Source organism: Rhyacophila brunnea, unplaced genomic scaffold (assembly GCF_057557595.1).
Source record: "Rhyacophila brunnea isolate RB1 unplaced genomic scaffold, BYU_Rbru_1.0 scaffold_13, whole genome shotgun sequence".
Classification (NCBI taxonomy): domain Eukaryota; kingdom Metazoa; phylum Arthropoda; class Insecta; order Trichoptera; family Rhyacophilidae; genus Rhyacophila; species Rhyacophila brunnea.
Window position 1 is genome coordinate 5,357,412 of NW_028232785.1, and position 10,008 is coordinate 5,367,419.

Below are 10,008 nucleotides of genomic sequence, written 5' to 3' on the forward strand. Positions count from 1 at the left end.
ATTTAAATTTTTAATTATGAAGGTAAATAGGGGATAGTAGTATACAGATTTAATTTTACAATTTATTATTTCCTTAGTTCATCCCATGTACCCACATAATATTTGAATTTTCTAATTCTATTTCCTTTATGTTTGGTGTACATTGCATATTTTATTATTCAATTATTTGTATTTGTGAAAAACTATATTGAAATCGTTATAGATTTTAGGGTTTCCACCGTGTGTCCTTCTTTACTCGACGTTTCGGGCTCGTTGCAGAGGCCATTATCAAGACATGATATGTTTTATGATGAAAATGTAATGTATGTATGTAAATGTAAACGTTGCTCTAAGAATGTCAAAAGGAAATCGATTAGCTAAGAGCAAACGTTGCTCAGAGTAATCTGTCAGTCGTTACGAACAAAGATATCGGCTCGAATATTGGATTTCGCTGATACTGCCGGAAGCCATGACGTTTTTAAGCGTAATCCATCATCCCTATTCATATTTTCAGGGCTTCTATGGATTTCAATGGCCTCCTTTACCAATATGCGAAATATCCTTTATTCCGACCCTATATCTTGGTTTCAAAGTCAAATTTGTGTCCTGTATCCATCGAGTGCTTAGCAATTGCCGACATTCGCACGATTGGTAAAGGAGGCCATTGAAATCCATAGAAACCCTGAAAATATTAATAGGGATGATGGATTACGGTTAAAAACGTCATGGCTTCTGGCAGTATCAGCGAAATCCAATATTCGAGCCGGTATCCGGTTACCCTGGTCGTAACGCTTGACAGATTACTCTGAGCAACGTTTGCTCTTAGCTAATTGGTTTCCTTTTGGCATTCTTAGAGCAACGTTTAGATGTACATACATTTTCATCATAAAACATATCATCTCTCGATAATGGCCTCTGCAACGAGCCCGAAACGTCGAGTAAAGAAGGACACACGGTGGAAACCCAAAAATCAATTACGATAAAAAACAATCGTGAAAACCTCAATCATTACTATTTTGAAAATTGTAATTAATTATCTTTATATTCATTTTTTTTGTTTTTTTTTGCTATTGTATGTGTTGAAAAATTATTAAGTAATTATTCGATTTTTTGTCAGTAATATAAGGTAAATTGCTTTTCGCCAGATGCGGATTTTCAGGTTAAGATTATATGTACGAGCAATTTACATTTTTATTGGTTTTCAACAAAATGAGTCATGTTATTCGATCTAAGTATATCAGATCGTACACATGAGTAATTCCATTAACTTTGCTTTACACCAGAATGCGACATTTTGTGTCTTTTTAGGTTGCTAGTTTGTCTGCAAGAGTAATCACAATGGTCACATTTAAATGGCTTTTCACCAGAATGAGTCATTTTGTGTATTTTTAAACTTGTGGATGTAATACATGAAAAACTACACTGCCCACATTTAAATGGCTTTTCACCAGAATGAGTTCTTCTGTGTACTATCATCTTATTAGATGTTATACTAGAGTATTTACATTGGTCACATTGAAATGGCTTTTCACCAGAATGAGTCATTTTGTGTATTTTTAAACTTGTGGATCTTATACATGAGTAACTACACTGCCCACATTTAAATGGCTTTTCACCAGAATGAGTTATTCTGTGTACTTTCATCATATTAGATGTTATACAAGAGTATTCACAATGGTCACATTGAAATGGCTTTTCACCAGAATGTGTCATTTTGTGGAATTTCATCACACCGGATTGTCTACAAGAAAAATCACATTGATTACATTTAAATGGCTTTTCACTAGAATGAGTCATTCTGTGTACTTTCATCTTATTAGATGTTATACAAGAGTATTCACATTGGTCACATTTAAATGGCTTTTCACCAGAATGAGTCATTTTGTGGAATTTCATCGCACCGGATTGTATACAAGAGAAATCACATTGATCACATTTAAATGGCTTTTCACCAGAATGCGACATCTTGTGTCTTTTTAGGTTGCAAGATTGTGTACAAGAGTAATCACAATGGTCACATTTAAATGGCTTTTCACCAGAATGAGTCATTTTGTGTATTTTTAAACTTGTGGATGTAATACATGAAAAACTACACTGCCCACATTTAAATGGCTTTTCACCAGAATGAGTCATTCTGTGTACTATCATCTTATTAGATGTTATACAAGAGTATTCACATTGGTCACATTGAAATGGCTTTTCACCAGAATGTGTCATTTTGTGGAATTTCATCGTACCGGATTGTCTACAAGAAAAATCACATTGATCACATTTAAATGGCTTTTCACCAGAATGAGTCATTCTGTGTACTATCATCTTATTAGATGTTATACAAGAGTATTCACAATGGTCACATTGAAATGGCTTTTCACCAGAATGTGTCATTTTGTGAAATTTCATCGTACCGGATTGTCTACAAGAAAAATCACATTGATCACATTTAAATGGCTTTTCACCAGAATGAGTCATTCTGTGTACTTTCATCTTATTAGATGTTATACAAGAGTATTCACATTGGTCACATTTAAATGGCTTTTCACCAGAATGAGTCATTATGTGTATTTTCATATAACTAGAGTGTAAACAAGAGTAATCACATTGGTCACATATAAATGGCTTTTTACCCGAATGATTTATTATGTTTAGATTTTTCAAATTAGATTGAATGATTTTGTAATTCTCCGTTTTATCCGGTATTGATTTCTTATGCCACGCTTTGTGAAGCTTTAATAGAGATAACGATGCAAAAAAATCAAAACAAAAACAGCACGCAAAATTTTCGTTATTAAACGATTTTTTTTCCAACTTTATTAATGCTACGAATAATTTGGGATCTGTGACGTTAGATTGTGTATGCTTAAGCCTCAACTCTTTTTTAATGTCTTGATAGTCAATCTGTATTTCATCGTATGGCTCCTGGACTTCTAAGATCTTCTCTGGCAATCCAAGACAAGCGGAATATGTCATGGCAGTAGTTGCAGGAATCAACTAAAAGAACGTGGAGTATATTGCATTAAACAACATATGTAGTTATATCAGAGAATAATATAAAAAAAATCAGACACCTTAAAGATATGTAGGAGTATTTAAATACAGAGAGGGTAGAATTTGGAGAAAGAATGGGTGTGTTGAAAAGTTATATCAGCATGTTTATTAGAAATAAATACGCATGGATCCTAAATATATAATTTCAGATGATTGATTATGTTCCCAACACTATATAAATTATCATCCGATGCCCATTTATAAGGTATGCGTAAGACTTCAAGATAGCACTTATACGGAATCTGGCTACATGTTTTCAATTCATCTTATGGGGATTCATAATAAAACACCAGCCTCCCATCTATTTTTTATCAAATATTAGTGGCGAAGGATAGACGTAGGCTATTAACATCCGATATAAAAATAGTTCATATTAAACTTTGTCAGTCATTACCCTATACCTCGTGCAAAAAGGATAAAAAAATCTTGTATTCACATTCCTCAAATCCGTAGTTCAGTCAATTAATAAAACAGTAGAAACCTAATAATAACAAAGTGCACGTGACATATTGACAATTATTTAAATAAACTTTCAATTTTTTTAAAGTAACCATATCATCTACATTTATGTCCTCGTGTGAAAAGAAAAAAATTAACCTTATTATTCACTTGCCCCGATATGTGATTTCAGAAATGAAAAAAACCTCTTACAAAACTTCTCCATATCAGTTCGTACATACATTGTTCAAGTTTCTTAGAATATTGTGTACCTACTCATTTACTGGTGTGGGTTTTGAAATCTCATGAATGCTTTGGCTTATTGTGTCTTCAACATACCCCTCTTTGAAATCAACTACATAAAAATTAATATCGGATTGTTAAGTGACCTTCTGAAACTACAATAATTTATTTATAAATACACTTTAAAATAATACTAATCGTTTATTTGATAAGGATGCAGCCTACTATCGGTTTTGGAAAATCTGGTAGGAGGTGTTTCTATAACGGACATCATGTGCGGGATTTTATTTCGCCTGCAGCCACCGCATGAAGAAGCATGAGTAAGGTGAAAGTACTGCATGTTGTAAGAAAAGGGTGACAACCGAGGGGTAAGTACGTCGCGTACATGGAATTTGGAATGGCCAAAACGTTGGCAGATAAAAACCTTAGCAAACAAAATGTTCGTAGGACTTGGACATTGAACGGTGTTCAAGCAGTTCGTTTTGTTATTATTAATCAAACATCGCTTCTCTTTTATCCACGTTGTAAAATCAAGACATATGTTAAATTAATGGAATATACGACGGTTAAACTACTTCAGCAGTTATAGTTTATCTGATCACTTTAGCAAGTGGCGATGCATCGTCTTCCCCCACCTTATTTTAACATCCCTCCGCGGCTATTCGACTACATTACGCAGTGTGCTATTCGAGAAGTATACCTATAAAATATTGATCTAGTAGTTTTTAAATTGTTGCACAACTGACAAGAAAACTATAAAACCCATTAAGTATATACAAAGGTAAAATGAAAAAACGAAATCATCAACACTTAGTTATTGTATTAGGTATTAGTAGTGGGCCTACCATGGTCGAGCGGCTTAATTGTGGACCTATAATATCGTGGGTCCAGGTACGAATCCTAGGTCTGGCAAATATTAATTTTTTCTGTTTCTGTTTGTAGTCTCAGAGTATGGACCTCATAGGTTCAGCACGTGGCAACATCCATTTCTCGTAAAAAATCTGTTAATAGGCACAAACCTCTACTTTTTGGAGGCACACTATGATCCTATTAAGATTGGATATGGTAAAAAAAAAAAAGAAATTTGTATTCGAAGATTTTGTTGTCACTGGTATTACTGATTATGTATGGATTCGTGTTCGTGTATGTGATTATGTAGTGTTGTCGGTTTATTCCATCTCTTACACGATCAGTATTTCTATCAGTATTTAAAATAAAAGTACCTACCCGATCCACTCGCTCCGAATAAGAACAACCTTGTTGCTGATGTTCATAATTTAATGGGGATTTTACATCTTCAATAAACTCAGTCTTTATCTCTATAAGCTGGGTGTTTGACTTCAATGTTATTATTGTCGGGTCTGAAACAATATTCTGAAAAACAAAATATTATGTTAAAAATCAAGAATATTTTTAAGAAGACCGACAATACGTGTGAAGCTAGACCACACACTTGAGGGGTCTCAGCTCTTACACTTTGCAATGTGGACATGGTGTGTCTGTCGTTATCTAATGCCAAACTTCAATAAGAACGAGTATTTTAAAATATAATGACAACAGGCATATTGCAATCTGCGATAATGTTTGAATTGTCAATGTCAATTCATACATATTATAAATTAAGTTAAAATAAAACAAAATGATAATATTATCAAATCAAATCAAATTTTTATAATAATATCCGAATAATAATAATAACAAATATCCGAAGCGATGTCATTAAACATAGTTATTGCCCTCCCAATTGGCATTACTAATGGCATAAGCTAGTTCTGCGCCTTGGGAGAACAAACAACGGATGCCCTCGATTTCTTAAGTAATTATCAGAGACACAGAAACCAAAACCACTAAGAATGGCAGAGTTCACATTTACGCCGCGTATAAGTCTGAAAAAATATGTAGCTAAATCAAGAATCCTTCTATATTTTAAGCTACAGTATGTAAGCATACCTAAGAGAAAATCAGTCGGATACAGTCACGGATAATATCCATAAAGCTGAAAGTAAAGGGGCCTCAAAAATTTCTTTTGGACTCTCCACCATAAGGCCGTACTTCAACTGATGCGGGGCCCAAACGATAGACCCATTCTCAAGTCTGCTTCTATCGAAGGAGTTATAGAGAATTTTTAGTAGGTATCGTAACATCCGAAAAGACCCGGGAAGTACGCAAGACAAAGCTCAACATCTTTAGCGCCTTTTTACAAATGGTATCTATATGACCACTGAACGTCAGTTTACTGCCAAACGTAATTCCAAGATCTCTTGCAGATGATATTTGCAAAAGAATTTTGCCATACATCGAATACTAGAAAAACAATACTCCTGAGGCTTTAGTAAACGATAAAACATTGCATTTATCAATATTGAAGTCCAGTTTGTTACGTCTGCCGCAATATAATATATCGTCACTGTTTTGGCAGAAGACACTAATTCGAAAAAATGACATATTGATATGGTATAACAAAATGTTCCTTATTTCAAACTTTACCGTCTGGAAAAACACACTAATTTTTATAAAATATACATTTACTTGAAAACAGTTTTGTGCAAACGCACTAAATGAAAAATTACGAAATGTTGCCTGGAAGTAACAACTAATTGAGTTAGTGTTTTCTGCCAGAACCATTTTTTCTTTTCACCTTATACTGGCAAGCGACTTAGTGTCTATATTCTCTACATTCTACAACAATATGATCTGAGAGATTGAAAGAGCCTGATTAGCAATAAAATTATAAATGTTGCTTTTAATCATCATACTCCTTTTATTTATTCATTTATTATTTTATAATCAAAATCGACAACAAGCCACTGATGTATAAAATACATTAAAAAGATTATTTACATGTAGTCCAGGTGCGTTACCTAACAACCCGTATACATAATCAGAGAGACATACTTTCTTCTGTGATTTGTTTACTTGAGATGATACTCGTAGTATACACGAAAGGTTATGGTACCAGGTCGAGAAGTGGTAGTGACTTCCAATCCTCACCTCCGTAACTTGGTACTTGATGAGAATCTAGCGCGTACATCGGATTCGTCGGAATCATATAAAGTTTGTTTTGCAATTTGTCTACCTGAGACGATAGTATACACGAAAAGATATAGCACCATGCCAAAGAGTCGATGTGGCTCTCACTCCTCACAGCACAGCAAGCGCACCTCTGATTCACCTGTACAATATGATATACCTACACGGTCTATTTTGTAATTCGTCTACCTAAGACGATAGCAAGTAATAAACGAAAAGTCACGGTAGCATCATCAGAAGTAGTCGTGAATCCAACTCCTCACTACTTAACTTGGAACTATAATTACACTGTGTGAGCATCTTAGTTTTGTATGTATATGAGAGACGCAGTATGACTTATATTATTTAACGCTGGCCATTGTCAAGAATATAGGCATGGTGCCATTGTATCCTGCCAGTGTATTGGTTACTTTGGTGTTAGCATCATTCTTCTTCTTCATAGTAGAAACTTCATGGCTGAAGGTCGTGACTCATATGGGCTCCACCCCTCTGTATACCGAACTTCGTGTTCGAATTAACTACGAATTCAATATGTGCTTCTACTAACAAAGCTCACGTGACTCTTCTAAGATGAAAGACGCAGTTGTTTCATTTGTGATATATCTACCCGTGGCAATAGGAAACCAGGTCATGTTTCCAGTCGTAGAAGTGGTCATGCCTTTCACGAATCACCAACTAACTTGACTACATGCACATGGTTAATTTTCTATTAAGCCACTGCTGAAACACTTTTTCGTAATAATTATGAGAGATGCAATTTATTTTATGATTCGTCTGCAAGAGCCATATGCAGTAACTCAATTGATATTTTATGGGACAACAAGGTGTCTGTAGGTGGATGTATATTCGATGAAATTGTTCGCAAAGTGATGCTGGGCTGAAAAACTTTTGACCGTTTGAATAATGTCTTCAAAAATGACCCGTGCCTTAAGCGCAAAATGTTAAACCATTGTGTGCTTCCCGTAATCACAAGTGAGTGTGAAACATGGACACTAAGTAAAGGAGAGACCCAGAAACTTATAGTAGCACAGCGTGGTATAGAGAGGTGCATGTGGGCATAACGCGAAATGACAAAAAGCGGAATGATTGTATAAGAAAACAGACAAGGATTTGCGATGTAATAGTGTTCTCTAAAAACTACAAATCGAAATGGGCTGGATACATAGCTCGAAAAAGGGACAACCGATAGACAAATATAGTCATCCAGTGGTACCCAAGAAGTACAAAACGTCCGCAAAATAGACCTAGAGACCGCTTGATCGATGAAATGGTTAAGTACTGCGAAAGTACGTGGCAATGCAACGCACAGGACCGAGAGAAGTGGAATCAGCTTGGAGAGGGCTTTATCCAGCAGTGTATTGATTCAGACTGATGATGATGACTCTAACGATGCTACTTTTCCACCAATTATGGTTACTCTGAAATTCCCTTTATTAATATGTCTTCTACTTGTCATTATTTACACATGTACCTACTGATAATCTCTACGCTCTATAAGAATATACTATTGCAGTATGTATCTATCTCATTTTTTTTATAAAAATACCTAGATAATTTTGCGTACTAAAATTTCTCCTTAAAACTATGACAATGGCTTAAGAATATTCTGCATTTTTCTCCTGACAGAAAACACTAAATAACACTTAGTGTAATCAGTACCGCTGAAAAAGACAAAATGTGTTCTGGCAAAAAACACTAATTCGTTTTTTATAAACAAATAAAATAAACATAAAAAAAGAAAATTTTACTTTATTTTTTACTTCAACCTTCTTAATAAATAAACAGTCTTTATTTTAAAGTCATCATTTTTACGATTACTTAATAAACTCACATGATAGACCATTTCAAACATTTTAAAAACTTCAAAGTCAAATTACTCGAAACTAGTATTCTCCAGTTAGTGTGTTCTGCCAGAACAGAGATGATATTATCTATATCAAGTTGGAGTTGACGACAATCGTCCAAGGTGACAACTTCCATGAAGAGTTTCAAGTCATCAGTAAACAACAAAAACATTGCATTTTTAATTACCAATGTCATTTATAAAAATCGTGAACAGCAATGGTCCCAAGTTTGAGCCCTGAGGCGCACCAGAAAATCTTTCAAATGTCTGTGACTGAAAAAGGCCGTACGATACGTATTGTTACGATTCTTAAAATAACTCCCGAATAACCTGAGAAATCGATCAGACAATCTAATTAGTTGGAGTTTTTTTCCATTAGAATATCGTGATCTACTCTGAAGAACAGTCAACCTGGCTGCCTCTATTATCCGAAATGACTAGGTAAGTACATAATTCTTTCGGAAATATACTTTATTTCCGTTTACTTATACCCTTGGCATCATTATTATTAGTAGATTGGTTATTCTAAGAAAGTAATAAATAACCTATGAAAAACTAACCTCGACGGCGTGGCTGGGATCATCAGCATACTCTTGTTTGATACAAGTATTTAACTCTGGGATATTTCCCTGTGAGGGTACATCGAACGGATGTTTCTCATCTGCATCAGGTTTCAAGTGAACCGCTTCACGTTTTACGTCCATTCTTCGTTTAGAAAGCGTCTGTTTTCAACGATTATCGAGTCACACTAATGAACTGTGAGCAATACTGACTCATAAGACGGTATCTGGCAGCCGTGATAGTAGACAATGTTTGCTTCTGCCATAGACAAAAGACAGAACATAATATTAATATTGCCACATAACATGACGTATTATTTTGATAGATAGATCTCAACTTATTATTATACCTAATAATTATTATGCATCCTAGCAATATTTCTTTTATAAAGTGCAAAAACATTAAAGGTTCGAATTGTTTCAACCTGAATCAACAAATCAAACTAAACCATAGACAATATACGTATAAATTGTATGAGTATAAGGTAGACCGGAAATGGTTTGAGATTTGACGTTTGGTTCAGTGTATCATTGTAAATCAAACCGTTCTCAGACCATCAGAAATGGTTTGACATGAAACGTCAAACCATTTCAGACGATACATAGACTAAGTACAATCTCTCAAAGTGTTGATAAGCATAAGCATAATATCGTGAGAAGTTCATATTAATATTTTAGACATTTACACCATAGGAGTTTACTTGAATTATGTATAGGTATTATAGATAAATAATCAATACTTATTATTCATTAGTAACCATACGCGAAGAAGAAGCCGCTTTTGGTCTTATTATCCCAAAATCCAGCCATATTTTCTTTACAAAGAGTTTCATTTTATTTATACTTTGTAACGGAGATTCTAAACTCCAA

At 34.4% G+C, this 10,008-nt stretch overlaps 1 long non-coding RNA gene across 1 annotated transcript; it reads right to left on the minus strand.

Annotated features, from left to right (window-relative positions):
- Positions 1-1,045: 1,045 nt before the first annotated feature.
- LOC147076237 (uncharacterized) lies at positions 1,046-9,380 on the minus strand. Its single transcript, XR_015069571.1, has 3 exons — positions 9,139-9,380; positions 4,933-5,079; positions 1,046-2,967 (listed from the first exon to the last, which is right to left on the minus strand). It is a non-coding gene; the product is annotated as an uncharacterized LOC147076237 (long non-coding RNA).
- Positions 9,381-10,008: the final 628 nt, after the last annotated feature.